This window comes from Anabrus simplex, chromosome 1 (genome assembly GCF_040414725.1).
Source record: "Anabrus simplex isolate iqAnaSimp1 chromosome 1, ASM4041472v1, whole genome shotgun sequence".
Classification (NCBI taxonomy): Eukaryota; Metazoa; Arthropoda; class Insecta; order Orthoptera; family Tettigoniidae; genus Anabrus; species Anabrus simplex.
The window spans coordinates 464,834,533-464,856,594 of record NC_090265.1 but is presented as its reverse complement, the minus strand read 5'-3'; the positions used below and the strand labels follow the sequence as shown (position 1 = coordinate 464,856,594).

At 43.2% G+C, this 22,062-nt stretch overlaps 1 protein-coding gene across 2 annotated transcripts in view; it reads right to left on the bottom strand.

Annotated features, from left to right (window-relative positions):
• The window catches only part of LOC136867333 (chitooligosaccharidolytic beta-N-acetylglucosaminidase), a 317,860-nt gene that overhangs the window by 244,776 nt on the left and 51,022 nt on the right, over nucleotides 1-22,062 (bottom strand). The window contains exon 1 of one of the 2 annotated variants that reach the window (XM_067144505.2): nucleotides 15,096-15,198. The exons of the other annotated variant lie outside the window; for it this stretch is intronic. The gene's annotated coding sequence lies outside the window, so the exon portion shown is untranslated. Of the gene's footprint in view, nucleotides 1-15,095; nucleotides 15,199-22,062 lie in introns of those variants that run through there. 2 annotated transcript variants of the gene reach the window in all.

Sequence of the window (22,062 nt, the reverse complement as noted above, 5' to 3'; positions counted from 1 at the left end):
GAATTCTGTATAAAATTTAGAATTCCGTAGCGAAGCACGGGTACATCAGCTAGTAAATAAATAAAATTGGACTGTCAATTACTTTTTTGCAAGTGGTTAAACGTCATATGAACACTCCCGGGCATTTCAGGAGCAATATGATAGGAATAGGACTGGAAAAATAGACAGTCAATGTCTACAACCAAATTGCAACTTTTTATTTAAATGAACTACTGAAAAAATTTATGACAGATTGGTGCAGATTGAGTCATGCCATCTCCAGTTTGCGATGATGTAGCTCTAAGAACATCCCGTAATGGTTTCCACCACTGCACAGTTCACCTTCGTTGGGAACAGGGTATATTTTGAAATAAATATGTAGGTACCATGCTTAGGTGACTTGTCTTGTCCCCAGTAAATTATCATAGTTTTCCTTTCTATTCATTGGTAGCTGATTGGACGACATTCAACTTTTCTTCATAAACATATTTAAAAAACTAAACTCTCATTCTTACCGATGTTTTATGTTACAGCAGATCTCATACGTGCAAAAAACATAACAACAACAACAACCACCACAACAAAAGATTCGAAAGATAATGAACTGTATTGTAATTCCCCACCCTGCGGAGAATAGCCAACTTTAAGGGAAATTACAGTGTTTTCCAGTAAATAGAATCCCCTTCCATCAAATAAAACAAAATTGCTGAAAGCGTAAGTTTAAAGAATAATAGAACTTAGAGAAATTAAGTGTTGATTTGAAGATGATTTAATGGGCGAAATGGTCGCGTTTTAACGCGCTACAGCTATGGAGCCAAGCTCTGCATTCGGGAGGCGAGTGGGTTCGAACCTTACCGTCGGCTGTCCTGAGAATAGTTTCCTGTGGTTTCCCATCTTCACTTCTAGCGATTTGCCGGGACAGTTCCGATTCCTTCCACCTCCTCGACCAATTTCATTCACATCATTCATTTCATCTTCATTAGTTCCTTAACTGAATTTGGCGTCAGAAAGGGCATCCGGCCACAAAAAGGCATGCCATCAAAATTAATTTCACCTCATTCCCGATTCCGTATCAGGAAACAGGACTAAGGTGTAGACATACATATATTTTATTATTAATTTAAATGTTCATTTGCACAGTTTTAGCAATTATCACTATGTTACTGAGCAGTGGTTAATGGTATGTGTTAGCTTATATGTCAATCAATCAATCAATCAATCAATCAATCAATCAATCAATCAATCAATCAATCAATCAATCAATCAATCAATCAATCAATCAATCAATCAATCAATCAATCAATCAATCAATCAATCAATCAATCAATCAATCAATCAATCAATCAATCAATCAATCAATCAATCAATCAATCAATCAATCAATCAATCAATCAATCAATCAATCAATCAATCAATCAATCAATCAATCAAAACATTCGAATTAGAAAGTTCTTAATGACAATTTACTCCTGTTAATTATTATTTGTTATGATGTATTGAATGAACGACACAAAGGAGTTGAACGGATGTCAAAAGATCATATTCTTATTCTTCTTATTATTATTATAACCGGCTCATTGACTGAATGGTCAGCGTAATGACCTTCTATTCAGATGGTCTTGGGTTCGATTCCCGGCCAGGTTAGGTATTTTAATCTTAAAATGGTTAATTATCTTCATTCGGGGACTGGGTGTTCGTACTATCCCCAACATTTTTTTTTTGTTATATGCTTTACGTCGCACCGACACAATAGGTTTTATGGCGACGATGGGACAGGAAAGGCCTAGGAGTTGGAAGGAAGCAGCCGTGGCCTTAATTAAGGTCCAGCCCCAGCATTCGCCTGGTGTCAACATGGAAAACCACGGAAAACCATCTTCAGGGCTGCCGACAGTTTGGTTCGAACCCACTATCTCCCGGATGCGAGCTCACAGCTGCGCGCTCCTAACCGCACGGACAACTCGCCCGGTATCCCCAACATTAATGGAACTCACACACCATACATAAATCTTCCACCACAATAACAGTTTCCTGTACACGACAAATGCCGCCCACCTCGTCGGAGAGTCTGCCTTACAAGCGCTGCACCAGGTGAGCCTATGACTAACAGGATAACATCAACAACGCCCCCTATAATAGCAAAAGTCAAATACTCCACAGAAAGTTATACATCATCATCATCATAGTCATCAATGAAATATTCGTCCTCATTGCTACAGTAAGTGTTCGAATTACCTAGAAAAGAGCACTAAATTCGGTTTGGAATTCCACGATGATTAGTTGTTTTATTCCAAACAATCTGACTAACAATCTGACTGTTGTGGCTCTTAAGACAACAATCGTCCGCCTCTGTGGTGTAGTGGTTAGCGTGATTAGTTGCCACCCCCGGAAGCCCGGGTTCGATTCCCGGCTCTGCTACGAAATTTGAAAAGTGATACGAGGGCTGGAACGGGGTCCACTCAGCCTAGGGACGTCAACTGACTAGAGGTGGGTTCGATTCCCCCCTCAGCCATACTCGAAGTTTTTCCCGTGGTTTCCCATTTCTCCTTCAGGCAAATGCCGGGATGGTACCTAACTTAAGGCCACAGCCGCTTCCTTCCCTCTTCCTTGTCTATCTCTTCCAATCTTCCCATCCCTCCATAAGGTCCCTGTTCAGCATAGCAGGTGTGGCCACCTGGGCGAGGTACTGGTCCTTCTCCTCAGTTGTATACCCCGTCCCAAATTCTGAAGCTCCAGGGCACTGCCCTTGAGGCGGTAGAGGTGGGATCCCTCGCTGAATCCGAGGGAAAACCGACCCTGGAGGGTAAACAGATTAAGAAGGAAGGAAAGAAAGAAAGACAACAATCAAAATTATTCCAACAGCAAAAGTGATGGACTCCATTGGTATAATGTGAAGATAAAACCGAATGGGTGTTGCAAAGATGAGCAATCATTCAGGAAAAATGTTCCACACTTTTCGTAAACATGTTCTCCCCAGGTAATGCACAAATATGGCAGTTATGCTATTTTAGACGTTTTAATAATAATAATAATAATAATAATAATAATAATAATAATAAGGGTAGACCTATGGTCTGCTGTCGGACCGCTGGATGTTTGCGACCTTAAAACTCCATCTTCAGGTATCATAGACAGTCTGGTCACCATTAAAGAGAAGCACTGGGAAAACTGTCTTTACAACAAAGAGGTCTTATGGCGTTGATGGGATAGGAAGTGGCTAGGAGTGGAAGGAAGCGGCCGTGGCTTTAAGGTACAGCCCCTAGCATTTGCGTGGTGTGAAAATGGGGAGACCACAGAAAATTATCTTCAGGGCTGCCGAGTAGGGAAATTAGGAGCGCATTAGTACCCCATTGCTTTCCTCAATCAGAAGGTGCTATTATATTCAGTCCACGTGGTGTTTTCACAAACTGCTTCAATTCCCCTCTCCTCTGTGCTTCAGGTGTCATCGAGGCCAAGGGCTGTCAGCTCCTCCGCCAGATCATCCATTCATCGTAGTCGTGGCCGTCTTAGGGTTGGCTGGTATTCGGGTTTTCCTTGACTGCCTTCTTCTTAGTCTCTGTTCCGGCATGAACACCAGATGGTCTGCCCACTGGATTTCTCTGCTCTTCTGTTCCTGCGGGATATTTAATTTCTGCATCAGGAGAAAGATTTCTTTCTTCAATCTTCCTTCTCCTCCATGACAATTCACTTAGCACTGACTAAATTATTTAAAAGGTATAATTATCTAAGAAATCAATTTCTACAAAACGACGTTAGATGAGGATGACAAATTCAAATTGTCTGTGACATCAGGGGCATTTTATTGCACTTTCAAGCACAGTAATTGGTTATTCATACGCGATATGTTTCTATCTATCTTATCTTAATCTGTTTACCCTCCAGGGTTGGCTTTTCCCTCGGACTCGGCGAGGGATCCCACCTCTACCGCCTCAAGGGCAGTGTTCTAGAGTTTGAGACTTTGGGTCGGGGATACAACTGGGGAGAATGACCAGTACCTCGACCAGGCGGCCTCACCTGCTATGCTGAACAGGGGCCTTGTGGAGGGATGGGAAGGTTGGAAGGGATAGACAAGGAAGAGGGAAGGAAGCGGCCGTGGCCTTAAGTGAGGTACCATCCCGGCATTTGCCTGGAGGAGAAGTGGGAAACCACGGAAAACCACTTCCAGGATGGCTGAGGTGGGAATCGAACCCACCTCTACTCAGTTGACCTCCCGAGGCTGAGTGGACCCCGTTCCAGCCCTCGTACCACTTTTCAAATTTCGTGACAGAGCCGGGAATCGAACCCGGACCTCCGGGGGTGGCAGCTAATCACGCTAACCACTACACCACAGATGCGGACGATATTTTTCTATTAATTAAAATAATAAATATTGAAATTCACATGAAATAGGAAGGAATCAAGAGCACGTTACCGATTACCAACAAAAAAAAGAAAGACAGTTTGGGAATTTATATGACTGTTGATATCGTAATCACAGCCACATGATCTCCAGTTTTACGTGAAAAAGGTGACTCTAGGTGCTCTAAAATCACTCCATCTTTCCTGTCCCACCTTCATTGATCAACTGTCCGACTCGTTGGCTGAACGGTCAGCGTACTGGCCTTCGGTTCAGAGGGTCCCGGGTTCGATACCCGGCCGGGTCGGGGATTTTAACCTTAATTGGTTAATTCCTGGGTGGGTGTATGTGTTGTCTTCATCATCATTTCATCCTCATCACGACGCGCAGGTCGCCTACGGGAGTCAAATAGAAAGATCTGCATCGGGCGAGCCGAACCCGTCCTGGGATATCCCGGCACTAAAAGCCATACGACGTTTGATTTGATTTCATTTTTTTCATTGATCAACTCTTGTTCTCACCGATTTCTTTATTATAGAATAAAGTTGGCTGTGGCCGAACTATAATATTTATATCCTCCTTAGATTTTTCTCAGTACTCCTGCATCCTGGAAGAATACATAACCGAAGTATCAGCCCCAGTTTCACAAGTCGTACCTGGTATTCACTTGTCTTGGGAAGAGCGATATTCATAATTCACTCCTGATATTTTTCTTCGCAGTTTACTTACACGTTTTTAAATGGCATAGAAGCAATATCTTAAAATGAAGAACTTCTTACATCTTACCAGTGGACAATAAAGGGTTTAGAAGGTACGTGTCAATAAATTTAGTAAGGGTAACCAAAGGAATATGACGTTACCTACGCATATCATGGAGTATCAGAGGGAAATAGAGAAATTATTATCCAAAAGATAAGTCCGAATTTTCAAAACTGTGCCTGTGGGATTTTGACATTAAAGTGATTCACCGATGGTGAACATGGCATTCGGGGAAAGTCATCAGTATTAAATACACTTGTAAAAACGGAAGTAGAAATTGCTAAGGGAGCAAACACGATGGGATTGATCATGTTTCGAGTGGAGGAGAAAGATGCGAAGAAAATAGAAGAGGTGAGTTATTATCAATAAAGTGCTCCTAAGAAGTATCAAAATTCTAACAGGATCTGCAATGACTTCAAATGTTTGTCATTTACTTTTCCCCCTCCATTCCCAAGATCTTTTCTGTATTTGAAAACATTATTTTCGTTATCTAACGTACCTTCCAGTAACTGATAAGCACAACTATTTGTAATAAGTGTGTAAGATAACGGTCTTGCCTAACCTCGGCAACGAATTTGAGCCTAGAATTCATTCTGCTATCAACTTTCACTGTAGTCTGACGAGACAAACAGTATACTGCCTTTAGTAACCTACAGTTGATGCCATTATATATCGCTATTGGGATGTAAAAGTATATGTGTAAAGCATACTGAAAATTCTTTTCCTGATGAACTAAGTGGTCTGTAATAATACCATATACATTTAGATTTGTCCTCACCAACTATCATCCATTTTTCACCCTTTATCTGGAACAAATCTGAGAAATATTTCGATGGTTGTTACATGCAATCCGTTATGTTCTATGATTTGTAGGCTGGTACAATTACTGCTTTCGCGCAAAATCAGTAGCTAGAATATTCAGATCTTATTATACAGCTGTTACTCTATGAACTGAGTTTTACCTAGCCTTACCATTGGAAGGCCGGCCCTGTGGTGTAGGGGAAGCGTGCCTGCCTCTCGCCCGGAGGCTCCGGGTTCGATTCCAGGCCAGCTCAGGGAACTTTCTCTCGACCTGAGGGCTGGTTCGAGGTCCACTCAGCCTACGAGATTAGAATTAAGGAGCTATCTGACGGTGAGATGGCGGCCCCGGTCCCGAAAGCCCAGAATAACGGCCGAGAGGATGCGTCGTGCTCACCACACGACCCCTTGTAATATGCAGGCTTTCGGGCTGAGCAGCGGAGGTTTTTGTGCATTTATAACTCACAGTGAAGCCATGTAACAGTGCTGTAATTTACCCTGGAGTATTAAAAAATGCCTGGTAATACTGTAGAGTTCACGAAGTGGACAGTAAAAAATTTGTAAATATTTAAAAATATTCTACCTTTTAAACCATACGGTTAATATTCTATAGCTTTAGACTACGTTGATTCTTCACTTCTCATTTCGTCAGCATGGAAGGAGAGAACTACATATAACTATAGTACTCTTTATGTTTGGTGCTTCTTAGCGAAGCGTAACCAAAGAAATAAATTATTTTATTTATTTTATGAGGTAGCTAGAGGAAAATACCTGTTCACAGAATTCAGGAACTTTCACAAGGTTTTACGTTGAATCTGCTCAATGATGCCGTACAACGCCACTAGTATTTCAGTGTAGGAATGCCCAAATATAATAAATATTTGTAGCACCGTGTTCAAGACACAGACTTGAGTAATTTTTCATGAAAGAGTATCTCAAATATCTTTACTCAAAACGGTTTCACAGTTACTGAACGCCCCTTCAGCTGCTTTAGGTTTAAAGAGACACCGAAATACATAAATTTCGCTCTGAATTCTTTGTTGTGTCTATAAAAGTACTGGCAAATGCCGTCACTTTTAATGCTTTCAACTGCCAGCTGAAAGTGTTGGGTTTCGATCCCACAACCTTCAGCATACGTGGAGAGTGTCAAACTGCGCTGCGCAGCAAGTCGCATCGAAATCTAATGTCTTGTTATATTAAAGAATAACAATTAACGACGACAACGATAATAATAATAATAATAATTATTATTATTATTATTATGGTAGGGTAAGGGTGTATTCTGCCCTAAGGCAGGTTCGAACCTCCGCAGAGGAGTGCCTGAGCCGGACTTTACGTACGGTAGGGTGGCCAGTTCCTTTCCGCTCCTCCATTCCCTTACCCCCCGCCAATAGCGCGTGGTAACCCATCCAAATCTCGACCACGCCCAATGTTGCTTAACTTTGAAGATCTCACGGGATCCGGCGTTTCAACACGGCTAAGGCCGTTGGTATAATTGCAATATACATACATACATGCATACATTGTCATTAAAGACTGTTACGCCTTTCAGCGTTCAGTCTGCAAGCCTCTTTGAATTTACTAAACGTCGCCACAATCCTCTATTTGCAACTAGTGCTGTGGCCTCATTTATTCTGTACCTCTTATCTTTAAATCGTTAGAAACTGAGTCTAACCATCGTCGTCTTGGTATCCCTCTACGTCTCTTACCCTCCATAACAGAGTCCGTTATTCTCCTAGGTAACCTATCCTCCTCCATTCGCTTCACATGACCCCACCACCGAAGCCGGTTTATGCGTACAGCTTCATCCATCGAGTTCATTCCTAACTTAGCCTTTTCTCCTCATTCCGAGTACCCTCCTGTCATTGTTCCCACCTGTTTGTACCAGCAATCATTCTTGCTACTTTCATGTCTGTTACTTCTAACTTATGAATAAGATATCCTGAGTCCACCCAGCTTTCGCTCCCGTAAAGCAAAGTTGCTCTGAAAACAGACCGATGTAAAGATAGTTTCGTCTGGGAGCTGACTTCCTTCTTACTGAATACTGTTGATCGGAACTGCGTGTTCACTGCATTAGCTTAGCTACACGTTGATTCAATCTCACTTACTGTATGACCATCCTGGGAGAACACACAACCTAAATACTTGAAACTATCTACCTGTTACAGCTTTGTATCATCAATCTGACATTCAATTCTGTTGAATTTCTCACCTACTGACATCAATTTAGTCTTCCAAAGGCTAATTTTCATACCATACTCATTGCACCTATTTTCAAGTTCCAAGATATTAGACTGCAGGCTTTCGGGACAATCTGCCTTTAAGACCAAGTCGTCAGCATACGCCAGACTGCTTACTACATTTCCACCTAACTGAATCCCTCCTTGCCATTTTATACCTTTCAGCAGATGATCCATGTAAACTACGAACAGCAAAGGTGCAAGATTACAGCCTTGTCTAACCCTTGTAAGTACCCTGAACCAAGAACTCATTTGCCACCGACTCTCACTGAAGCCCAATTGTCAACATAAATGCCTTTGATTGATATTAGCAATCCATTAATAATTCCATAGTCTCCCAGTATGGCGAAAATCTTTTCCCTCGGTACCCTATCATATGCTTTCTCTAGATCTACGAAACATAAACACAACTGCTTATTCCTCTCGTAGCATTTTTCAATTGTCTGGCGCATACTGAATATCTGATCTTAACAGCCCCTCTGTGGTCTGAAACCACACTGGTTTTCATCCAACTTCCTCTCAACTACTCATCGCACTCTCCCTTCCAAGATGCCAGTGAACTCCTTGCCTGGTACACCAATCAATGAGATACCTAGATAGTTGTTGCAATCCTTCCTGTTCCCTTGCTTATAGATAGGTGCAATTACTGCTTTTGTCCAATCTGAAGGTATCTTACCAACACTCCATGCTAATCTTATTACTCTATGAAGCCATTTCATCCCTGCCTTTCCACTATACTTCACAATTTCAAGTCTAATTTCATCTATTCCTGCTGCTTTATGAAAATGGAGTTTATTTACCATCCTTTCCACTTCCTCAAGCGTAATTTCACCAACACCATTTTCCTCCTCCGGATGAGCTTGGCTGGTCGCAACACCACCAGGATGATTTCCTTTTACGTTAAGTGATACCAACATCTGCAGTTACCAGTACTTGTGTATTCCCCCTGTGGGTGGGTCCGGTAGAATACATCCACGGAATCCCCTGCTCGTTGTCAGAGGCGACTAAAAGTGGAACCAGGCGACCACGATTCCCGTAGCTATGTCTGGCATTGCTTCCATTTACTTGTGTCAAGCTCCTCACTTTCATCTTTCCTATCCGACATCCCTTGGTCAACACTTGTTCTCTTCCGACCCCGACGGTGTTATATTTGCGATGCCTCGGGTATTTTTCAGCTAGCCCCGCGGTATACGGGTAGCGCACCTGTCTCCTACCCGGAGAGCCCGGACTCGAATCCCGGCCAGGTCAGGGATTTTTATCTAGATCTGAGGGCTGGTATGAGGTCCACTCAGCTTACGTGATTACAATTGAGGAGCTATCTGACGATGAGATAGTGGCCCCGGTCTAGAAAGCCAAGAATAATAGCCGGGAGGATTCGTCGTACTGACCACACGATACCTCGTAATCTGCAGGCCTTCGAGGTGAGCAGCGGTCGCTCGGTAGCCCATGGCCCTTCGGCGCTCTTGCGTCGTGGGGTTTGGTTTTTATAAGTGATTTTTCATTTTGACGCCCTTCGTGGACCTTTTGCCGCCGATACAGTACCTTCATTTTCGAACCTCTTCTATTTTTTTCCTGCTGATTAGTGTTAAGACTTCCTCTTAAAACAATAATCACCACCATCTGTACCAGTACTTGCGTATGTATACCTCTTTCGATAGTCTTATAATCTCTGCAGCTTTCTGGGTTCATCCTGAGTGATTTTTCAGGAATTCTCCCTACTCTTTCTCCAGTCAAATGCTGAGATAGAAGCAGTCTTCGAGGCCTTAATTTTATTCCAAAATAATAAGAGCTACATATTCCACCAGGATAGATAAAATAATTCATGCTACACGACAGGGTCGGTAACTCATAGTAAGTAAAACGACAATGACTACAACAGTAATGTTAAATGCTTAACGCTCCTTCAGTTGCTATACATTTTAAGAGACGCTTGGATATTATCATTTTGTCCAATGAGAATTCTTTATGGTGCTAAAAGTAAACGGTACGGAGTTCTCACATTAAGATACGTTCAAATGCCATCGACCTTAGTTGGGATTGAACCCACTCTTGAGAACAGGAGGACAACGACCAACTATGTGGGCCACTGAGATCGGCCGATAGCTCCTCTTGAATGTTACACACTACAGTTGTTGTAGAGTACAAGTAATTATGTAGTTTTACGCGACTGTTTTTCTTTCTACCGGTTGAACGTCGCATTAAGACATCGAAGGATTTCGGCGACGGAAGGAAGGGAAAGGGCTAGAATTGGGAAGGTGTGGCCTATGATACGGCATATTCCTGGTGTGAAAGTGGGAAAGCACGGGGAAACCATCTTCAGGGCTGCCAACGGTGGGATTCGAACCCACCATCTCCCGAATGCAAGCTCAGAGCTGCGCGACCCTAGCCGCTCGGTACATGACTGATGATAACGTGAATATAGCCATGGAGCCTCAAAGTTTACGTGGAATCCGACCCACAGAGATGGGGCTTTCAGTATTAAAAAAAGATCCGTATGCATTGACTGCGATTCGAACAGCAGTCCTCTTGGCGAGAAGCCTGTAAGAGAGTCACTCGCCTATCATACCTCCTAGTATTAGTGGATGAAGTACCAAAGGACGATATTTGGTCTGTGTCATACCACTGATTTTGCTAGAAATGTCTTTCCGTGGCTTTTAAATCCTGGAAATGTGTTAGTTTTGACAATAGCCGTTGCCGTAGAAATTCCGTGTGTGCATTTATTTGCCCGGAGGCCAGTTGGAACCTCAGGCGTTCTAGGCAAAACGTGGAGTGAGATAGTTTGCCATTGCTTTCCTCGGTATATATTCTGTATCACGTTAATGACAAATGTATACAACAACACAAGATTCACACATACTGTATTCGCTGCGTAGTGTAGTCCGCTAAACGCTCGCAATCTATGCCTTAGGTTATTGTTTCGAATTCATGACAGTATAATTTATTGCCAATAAAGTGCCTAGGCAAATTCTCCGTCCGGCTGCATGGCTAAATGGTTAGCGTGCTGGCCTTTGGCCACACGGGTCCCGGGTTCGGTTCCCGGTAGTGTCGGGAATTTTAACCATCATTGGTTAATTTCGCTGGCACGGGGGCTGGGTGTATGTGTCGTCTTCATCAACATTTCATCCTCATCACGACGCGCAGGTCGCCTACGGAAGTCAAATCAAAAGACCTGCACCTGGCGAGCCGAACATGTTCTCGGACACTTCCGGCACTAAAAGTCATACGCCATTTCATTGTCCAGTTCACCAGTATTTCTTAAAGATCGAAAGCAGCTGAAGGAACATCAAACACAGAGCATTATTACGATTATAATTTACACAAATACTAGTGGTCCCGTGCTGCTCCGCAACATTCGTTATAAATAGGTCAGGTAAGTAGTCTAGACATGCCTGTCGCGGTCACATTGTTTTGTCTTCCCTTTACAATAGTTTTATGAACATTAAATACCGGTACATAGTTTAGTTTATAACACTTCTTCTTCTTCTTCTTCTTAATCTGTTTTCCCTCCAGAGTCGGTTTTTCCCTCGGACTCAGCGAGGGATCCCACCTCTACCGCCTCAAGGGCAGTGTCCTGGAGCTTCAGACTGAGTCGGGGGATACAGCTGGGGAGGATGACCAGTATCTCGCCCAGGCGGGCTCACCTGCTATGCTGAACAGGGGCCTTGTGGAGGAATGGGAAGATTGGATGGGACAGGCAAGGAAGAGGGAAAGAAGCGGCCGTGGCCTTAAGTTAGGTACCATCCCGGCATTTGCCTGGAGGAGAAGTGGGAAACCACGGAAACCCACTTCCAGCATGGCTGAGGTGGGAATCGAACTCACCTCTACTCAATTGACCTCCCGAGGCTGAATGGACCCCGTTCCAGCCCTCGTACCACTTTTCAAATTTCGTGGCAGAGCCGGGAATCGAACCCGGACCTCCTGGGCTTGCAGTTAATCACGCTAACCACTACACCACAGAGGCGGACTTATAACACTTCTTTCCGAACAATATTCTCTGTGCTTTGACCATTCAGCCGTATATGAATCTTAACACTTTCCAAAGATCGTGCTCGAGATAGTGCAACCTGGTTCGTTTAAGTAGACACCCACATTTTCAAGTGCTTTATTAATGGTCATACAGATGGCTAGTCGACTTGATACCTTCGTTTTCTCTTAGCAGCATGCAAGTTATGAAGAACGCTCTGCAATATGTTGATTATATATGGAAGCTGGGAAAGGTTACAGAATCAAAAGGTATCTAGCAGATAATATTCTTCCTTGATCAGAGGAAGTGTATACTCTCTGGCTTGACAGGGAGTGATCAAACGTGGCTGCATGCAAGGACATTACTAAAATGAAAACCACATATATCAGAATACTATTGAAAGTGGTAGTTGCTTAGCAACTTGCTAAGTACAGAATGTATTGCGGGTTAGGGTAAGCCTTCGCCTGCAATTATTGGAGTCGTCATTTAATGAATATATTGTCCGGCTCCATGGCTAAATGGTTAGCTTGCTGGCCTTTGCTCACAGGGGTCCCGGGTTCGATTCCCGGCACGGTCGGGAATTTTTAACCATCATTGGTTAATTTCGCTGGCACGGGGGTTAGATGTACGGTATGTGTCGTCTTCATCAGCATTTCATCCTCATCACGACGCGCAGGTCGCCTACGGGAGTCAAATCGAAAGACCTGCACCTGGCGAGTCGAACATGTCCTCGGACACTCCCGGCACTATAAGTCATACGCTATTTCATTTCATGAATTGATTTTATGATTACTCAAAGTTGGCTGAACTCAGAGACCTATCAATGTCCTACGATTCACCGGCAGGTAAGTCCGGAGAGAATAACACAAAAAAGAAGCAAATCGGTCCAGTAGAACGGACGGACGGACGAACGGATTTGCCAGAGCTGTTTTTAAAAAACTTTTAATATATACAGTATTGGGGAATTATGAACTTGTCCTAATCCAAAAATAAGATAGCTGTAACGATGTTCCTCCAGGTATCATAGAACACTGGTTCTCAATAGTTAATTAAAAATGTATGAAAAATTCTTCCAGAAGAGGCTTGCGGATCTGATGCAGACATATGTGATAGGTATTGAGAGGGTACCTATTATCAAAAATGTTAAACCATTATTTATATAGTCAGTATTTATTAGGCTGTATATTCATAAATATTGCGTATTTTAAATCATTATCGTAGTTATGTTGGTACGACTTTATTCAGTGGCAAGGTAACCTCGGTCATCACCTCTATGTGCTTGCGAATCCTGTAAATCGATATTGTTATGACTGCAATTAATTCTTTCAGCCTGGGATTGGTAGACGAGAATTTGAAAACAAAATACAACCTGAACATTTTTTGGTGAGAGATTCGAAAAAAAATGGAAATCTTCACTTAGGATGGCCATTGTTAGCCATGAATTTCAAAACTATGAGTCTTCAAGCGTTTGATCTCCCTAGTTTGCTCACCCTGCCTTCTCAGTTACGCCTCGGGGTAAAATAAACTGTAAGGCCATGTGGTGAAAAAATGTATAAATACGAGCCTTATGATGAATAATTACGATTCGGAAGAAGGTATAAACTTTTGGCAGGATTCGAAATTTACGTTTGCAATAAAGTTGATTTTATTTAATATTTTCAATCCATTAATCAAGTAGGACATCCAGCCGTAAAACAGGGTCAAGTCTACATATGCGCCACAGTTCACACCCGCGAATTCACCAGAATGGAGGGGGGGGGGAACTATTTTCACGCCAATGTAATTCCAATAAATTTGCTCTCTCATGTAATGTGATAGTTATGGTATTTTCTTTAGTTCTATCCGAATTCAAATGACAAGTAGGCTAAAACTTGTACTTTTACACTCCTGTTAATATCGTTTATGCCCACAGGACCTCCAGTTTTACGTGGAATCCGAACAACAGAAATATCGCTTTTTGGTTCAGAAATCCCATATGCATCGGCTAGTAATGGAAATGCGACGGCCTTGGTGAAACCATCCCAGTTCAAAATGACAATTTAAATTAATCATATCATAATTCGTCCGCCTCTGTGGTGTAGTGGTTAGCGTGATTAGCTGCCACCCCCGGAGGCCCGGGTTCGATTCCCGGCTCTGCCACGAAATTTGAAAAGTGGTACGAGGGCTGGAACGGGGTCCACTCAGCCTCGGGAGGTCAACTGAGTAGAGGTGGGTTCGATTCCCACCTCAGCCCTCCTCGAAGTGGTTTTCCGTGGTTTCCCACTTCTCCTCCAGGCGAATGCCGGGATGGTACCTAACTTAAGGCCACGGCCGCTTCCTTCCCTCTTCCTTGCCTATCCCTTCCAATCTTCCCATCCCTCCACTAGGCCCCTGTTCAGCATAGCAGGTGAGGCCGCCTGGGCGAGGTACTGGTCATACTCCCCAGTTGTATCCCCCGACCAAGAGTCTGAAGCTCCAGGACACTGCCCTTGAGGCGGTAGAGGTGGGATCCCTCGCTAAGTCCGAGGGAAAAACCGAACCTGGAGTGTAAACAGATGATGATGATGATGATGTAATGTGATAGTTATGGTATTTTCTTTAGCTCTATCCGAATTCAAATGACAAGTAGGCTAAAACTTGTACTTTTACACTCCTGTTAATATAGTTTATGCCCACTGGACCTCCAGTTTTACGTGGAATCCGAACAACAGAAATATCGCTTTTTGGTTCAGAAATCCCATATGCATCGGCTAGTAATGGAAATGCGACGGCCTTGGTGAAACCATCCCAGTTCAAAATGGCAATTGAAATTAATCATATCATAATTCAAGAGATACTGTTTATAAAAAAGTGTAAAAAAAGACCTGCATGTTAATACCTTACAGTGGAAGAAGTGTCACGGATCAGTATTTATATACACAGTGTTGAAATCATCCTGACTTCCTTATTCTTTACAGAAAAATATAGCAATCTCAAAATAATGTAAATTAGCATTTTGAGGCTCGTTGAGAGGACATGGTTCCGGCTATGGAGGAACACTTACATGCACGTTGGGTATCACGAACTAGCAGCTCCAGACACCTCCTTGGCCAGGCGCACACTGTACTGTCCCTGCCAGCGTGACTGTCAAGAGCACATGCGGTGCGCCAAACTGCGCATGAGCACGACGGCCAACGGTTACACCCCCTTTCACGACATGGCATGCTATGGCATGTTGTGGCAGGCAAGGTACCTGAACTAATTAGGTCACTCCACATTCTGACAGATTTACCGTGCGGCCAAACACAATTTCAAACTTAGGTATATCACGTATTATGTAAATGATATCGCGGCAGTCAGTTCCTTATATTTTGTGTGCGTTAACACGTGTGATAAGCTTTATTGCTGTTAGGTAGAAAACAGAGAAGGAAGCTTGACTAATGAGAAAGGCAGTTACCAGGCAGCCGATATGCTGAAGTTTAAACTGGAAACCGTAGACAAACATACAGTATTCAGAATGGCTGACATGGGGAAGTCGCCATGTGGTTTCCTAGAAAAGTGATCAAATTTTGAGGATTTGCCTTTATTTAAAAGTATTTTAGCCCTGTTCGAGCGATTTTGCCAAATGTTTTGTGTTGTTCAAAATTAAACGTTTAAAATCTATCCTCCAATTTTTGTAGTCTTATTCCCGGTTAAAGTTTCGAATTGTCTCCGTGGCGTAGTCGCTAGAGCATAGACGTCGAGACCTGAAAGTTACTAGTTCGAGCCCGACCTTCTCAGTGCATTTTTTCTTTTATTTATACATTCCTTTTTCTTTTATTTTTCAGCATTTTTTCTTTTTTTCCTGTGATATATTTTATTTTAGAGCTATTTACAATATTTTAAATCATTATTCGTCCTTGTCCTTGAGCGTGTCGTAATTTTCATTCGTTAGTCAAGTTCAAGCTGGGATGGTACCTAACTTAAGGCCACAGCATAGCAGGGCGAGGCCCTCTGGGTGATGTACTGGTCCTCCTCCTCAGTTTTATCCCCCGATCCAAAGTCTCACACTCCAAGACACTGCTCTTGGGGCGGTAGAGGTGGGATCCCTCGCTGAGTCAGAGAGGAAAACCAACCCTGGAGGATAAACGGATTAAGAGAGAAAGAAAGAAAGAAAGAAAGAAAGAAAGAAAGTCAAGTACAAGCGATTCATTGTCTCAGACGAACAGTGAAACTGTGACAAATATTGTAAATAATGTAAACATTATCATCATAGGTTGTTCTGCCATCCGGCAGGTACAGTCATAGCTGTGACATCCATATCTCTTGATCTTGTGCCCTTTTCTTCACTTCTGCATAATCTTCCTTTCTTTTTTAATCATCATCATCATCTGTTTACCCTCCAGGTTCGGGTTTTCCCTCGGACTCGGCGAGGGATCCCACCTCTACCGCCTCAAGGGCAGTGTCCTGGAGCTTCAGACTCTTGGTCGGGGGATACAATTGGGGAGTATGACCAGTACCTCGCCCAGGCGGCCTCACCTGCTATGCTGAACAGGGCCTTGTGGGGGATGGGAAGATTGGAAGGGATAGGCAAGGAAGAGGGAAGGAAGCGGCCGTGGCCTTAAGTTAGGTACCATCCCGGCATTCGCCTGGAGGAGAAGTGGGAAACCACGGAAAACCACTTCCAGGATGGCTGAGGTGGGAATCGAACCCACCTCTACTCAGTTGACCTCCCGAGGCTGAGTGGACCCCGTTCCAGCCCTCATACCACTTTTCAAATTTCGTGGCAGAGCCGGGAATCGAACCCGGGCCTCCGGGGGTGGCAGCTAATCACACTAACCACTACACCACAGAGGCGGACTTCTTTTTTTAATGCTGTCTAATAACTCATATCGTCTCCTTCCTCTTCCTCGTTTTCTTTTTATCATCCCTTCAATTGCTACTCGTAGTAAGGTGTTGTGTCTTAGATTACGCCCTATCCAATTTTTCTTCCTATTTTGGATTACGATCAGCATGCTTCTCACTTCTCCCACTCTCTTCAGAACTTCCTCATTTGATATTTTATCTTCCAACTTTACTCCTTCAATTCTTTGCCAAATCCACATCTCAACTGCCTCTATTCTTCTCTGTGTTTCCTTCCTTAATGTCCATGTTGTGATGTAGTGGTTAGTGGGATTAGCTGCCACCCCCGGAGGTTCGATTCCAGGCTCTGCCATGAAATTTGAAAAGTGGTACGAGGGCTGGAACGGGGTCCACTCAGCCTCGGGTCTCAAATGTAGAGTTGAGTTCGATTCCCACCTCAGCCATCCTGGAAGTGGTTTTCCGTGGTTCCCACTTCTCCTCCAGGAAAATGCCGGGATGGTACCTAACTTAAGGCCATAGCTGCTTTCTTCCCTCTTCCTTGTCTACCCCTTCCAAACTTCCCATCCCTCCCACAAGGCCCCTGGTCAGCATAGTCTCTTCCTCAGATCTTTCTCTAGCGGGTCACAAAACAGTTCTTTCTTCTTGTTGAAGCTTTCCTTGGCTAAGGCAATTCGAGCTTTTATGTCTGTTATGCCAACGGTCTTAGCCGTGTTGAAACACTGGATCCCGTGAGATCTCCGAAGTTAAGCAACATTGGGCATGGTCAGGAGTTGGATGGGTTGCCACGCGCTGTTGGTGGGGGGTAAGGGAATGGAGGAGCGGAAAGGAACTGGCCATCCTCCCGTACGTAAACTCCGGCTCAGGAACACCTCTGTGGAGGTTCGGACCTGCCTTCGGGCAGAATAACCCTTACCTACCTACCATGTCTGTTATAGAGTGAAGGTCTTAAGTCACAATACTGTACTTCCAAGATACTTTACTTTATTCACCAGTTCAATAATTTCTTCCCCTATCTTGATTGTTACTTTCTCACCTTTACCTCCAAGTATCATGAATTTAAACAATAATGTAAATATTTATTAATACTGTGAATAGAAAAAAAAACAGCAACAAATAATAACAGTACTTGATGGTTGTGTCAATGCACTAGCGACTACGCCATGGACACAAGTGTTCTGTTATTGTTCTCATTATTTTTTGTTTTCCTTTTATTTTCTATTTATGGACGACAAACATACCCTGTTCCCTAGCCAATGGAAATAACTAATCAAGGTTAAAATCTCCAACCCGGCTGGGAATCTAACCCGGGGTCCCTTAAACCATGCTAATTTAGCCATGGAGCCGGACATTTTAGAGTAAACTGGTGTCCTCGTCCCGAAGTGGTGCAGGCACACCCCCAATGAAGGTGCGCTGCACGTGCCATTTCAACCATATACCAGCCGGCCTGCCATTCTTAAATTTCTGGCAGTACCGCGAATCGAACCTGGTCCTTCAAGGACGGCAGGTAATAATACTAACCATTACGCTACGGAGGCCGTCGGTGGGAAGTATATGCGGGTGTGGTGTAGTGGTTAGTGTGATTAGCTGCCACCCCCGGAGGTTCGATTCCCGGCTCTGCCACGAAATTTGAAAAGTGGTACGAGGGCTGGAACGGGGTCCACTCAGCCTCGGGAGGTCAAATGATTAGAGGTGGGTTCGATTCCCACCTCAGCCATCCTGGAAGTGGTTTTCCGTGGTTTCCCACTTCTCCTCTAACTTAACGCCACGGCCGCTTCCTTCCCTCTTCCTTGCCTATCCCTTCCAATCTTCCCATCCCCCCACAAGGCACCTGTTCAGCATAGCAGGTGAGGCCGCCTGGGCGAGGTATTGGTCATTTTCCCCAGTTGTACCCCGGACCCAATGTTTCACGCTCCAGGACACTGCCCTTGAGGGTGTAGAGGCGGGATCTCTCGCTGAGGGTAAACAGATTAAGAAGAAGACTACAACAGTTTGAGGATAGATTTTGTATGTTAAACTTTGAACAAAAGAAAGTCCATTGGCAAAACCCCTCGAACACGGCCAAACTACTTTTTAATGAAGGGAAAATCCTCAAAATTTGAGCACCTAGAAAACCACATGGCGACCTCTCCTTGTGAGCTTAAATGACCTCCTTCCTGTTGCACTCGGTCTAGGCCAATATAACCCTGTTTAAAGTTTCTTGGTACCCATAATTACTCATTGGCCAGCTGCTTGATGTCTGGCTCATTGGCTGAATAGTCAGCATAGCGGCCTTCGGTTCTGCGCGCCGGGCCGGGGGTTTTAGTCTCATCTGCTTAATTCTTCTGGGTTGAAACTGGGTGCTTGTGTTCGTCACTACCCACCGCAGTACTAATTACTACAGAATCATGTCAGAGTTGTATACAACCATTCAAGTATGGCTGGCATCAGAAAGGACATTCGGCTGTAAAACTTGGAAAAGTCCACTTGTGCGACTCATATCGCATTCCGACCACGTCGCGATGTTGGGAAGGCGGTTGCGTTGTGTGGTGTTTGATATAATACCGACACAGTCACTTTGTGTTTCTAAATGCTTAAAGGCGGGAGACACTTGTCAGTACATTTGCTTACACGGTAAAGATCTCCTTCCCAGGGCGATATTTAGAGATTTCGGCAGGTCTTAAAGCAATAAGAGCTGAAGTGGTATTGCATTGATATTTCAAAATATATAGCATTGTTAAATATGAAAACTAACCCCCAACTGAAAATATAGAGAAATAACTGCCTCAGTTCATCGGTATTTAATATTTTGTGATAAGATTGAATAATAACTAAAATACGTTACCGGTACGTAAGTAATGGAAGATACGTGTAAGTAGATTTGAATCGGTTATTTGAGAAACAATGCATGTTCACTTTCGGATAAAATAGGTTTAATGCAAATATGTTAAAATTATATGTATTCCCATCTTCCGGAGTCAGAAATCATATATATCCGCCTCATTACAAAGGTTTCACTGGGGCCATGAAATTTTTCTTCTGGCCTATTGTTAATATGCAGGACATATCTGAGGACCTTGAATAATAGGCATGACAAGGCATTCTCTAAGACTGACAATGTTTGAAAATGTTGTGAATGTTGATTTTAATGTTGTTATATGAAGGGAAATTTAAATATTTTATTATTCATTAAGCGTACGATGCTACAGTTGACAATCAACTCTATGTACACGCTTTACACACAAAAACACACATACAAAGATATACAATCTACTCTATATACACCTTAAAATATATATGTACAAAGTCCACATTAAAAAGGTTAATATGGAGGGCTTTCAGTCTCTTACAGACGAATGTCCAGCTCTTCCAGCCAAGAGGGTGCCTCTTAGGTCACACGATGTATGTCGTCGATGGAACCAGTGAAAGCTCGGAGAGAGAAGTTCTTCAGAATGTACACGATGGTTTGTATTTCAGCACCACAGTCACAAGCTGGAGAATCTTTTCAGCCCTATTGATGCAGAGCAGAAGCACTTCTTCCGACTCCACAGCGTATCCTATTAAGTCCAGATGGAGCGAGGAAGGTTGAACCCAGGCAACTTTGTAGTAAGATCAGTTTAAAGATGAAACTTAATTATATAATTGAAGTGTGATATGTAATATGTTTAAATATTTGTAAGCATTAAAAACCTTTGCTTGCAAAATCTCATTTATTTGAGAAATCACACATATCCATTAACTCTCAGTCCCTATATCACCCCTTTAAAAAAATTCGAAAATTATCAGAATTATTGCAAAGAATCTGATAAACCATTGTTATAAACACCAGACACAAATTACAAACACTAGAAAAACTCCACTTTTCTCAAAACTATTAGTAGTGGACATGTGTGTTTTCTCAAATAAGTGATTCATTACTGTTACGTTAAGGAAGCCCTTTTCCCACCAAAATTCCGTCACTCTTCAGACTGGTAGTAGTTAACGAGAAGTTAAGCATATAGGTTATTGTGTGAGAGCTTCTACCAAGTGCTCTATGAATATTCGTTCTATACCTACTACTTTTTCTTCTTCCACCGCTTTTCGCTCACCTTGGTGGGACCTCTTAGACTTGTGCTTCGATTTTACGGTAGGACTCACAACTTGTCAAGTGATGTATTCACTATTCCGTATTTCTGTGGTGTTAGGTAGTGAGGTGTCTTGTTTGTATGGGCCTAGTGTATTGAGAAAAACAAACATCCAGTCCCCGAGTCCGAGCGATTGACCAGACATGATTAAAATTCCAGCCACGGACGGCGGTTCCCCTAGCTGTTTCCAGTCTGGTTATCTCCAGTTCCAAGGTTGCGAGGGCGGTGATGCGACTAGCACCACCGGTTTCTGCGAATTTCTTTATCATTTCTCGGAAGCGGAGGGGAGGAAGGAATACAGTAATATCTTCAAAAATATAACTATGCAAATGAAGGTAGCTGTAGCACCGTTGCGGAAACCGATGCGGTAATATGGTAGTAGTTGCGCACTATTCAAATTAAGTAAAGATACATTTTATTTTCTTGAGGTAAGAACAAAAACATTATTTTCGGAATTTGCCCACATGCAAGCTAGCAGAATGAATCCAGTCATCCTTCCCTCTTGCAGCAAAATGCTTAAATGAAGCTTCACTTGTAAGGAACCTAGACGAAGACTTTAGATAGAATGTACGCCTAAAACGAATGACAAAAAAAAAAAAAAAAAAAAAAAACCCAGCGTAAAATAAATAAGAATATTTAATGAAAATTGAATACAAATAAATAAATGAAGTTCTTCTCAGATACCAGTCTTTCATATTCCATCTTTTACCTCAATAGTTACCTACACTTTGAGAACAGTTGAAACTCTCTTTCTTTCTCTTTTCTTTCTCAATCTGTTTACCCTCCAGGGTTGGCTTTTCCCTCGGACTCAGCGAGGGATCCCACCTCTACCGCCTTAAGGGCAGTGTCCTGGAGCGTGAGACATTGGGTCTGGGGATACAACTGGGGAGGATGAGCAGTACCTCGCCAAGGCAGCCTCACCTGCTATGTTGAACAGAGGCCTTGCGGGGTGATGGGAAGATTGGAAGGGATAGACGAGGAAGAGGGAAAGAAGCGGCCGTGGCCTTAAGTTAGGTACGATCCCGGCATTTGCCTGGAGAAGAAGTGGGAAAGCACGGAAAACCACTTCCAGGATGGCTGAGGTGGGAA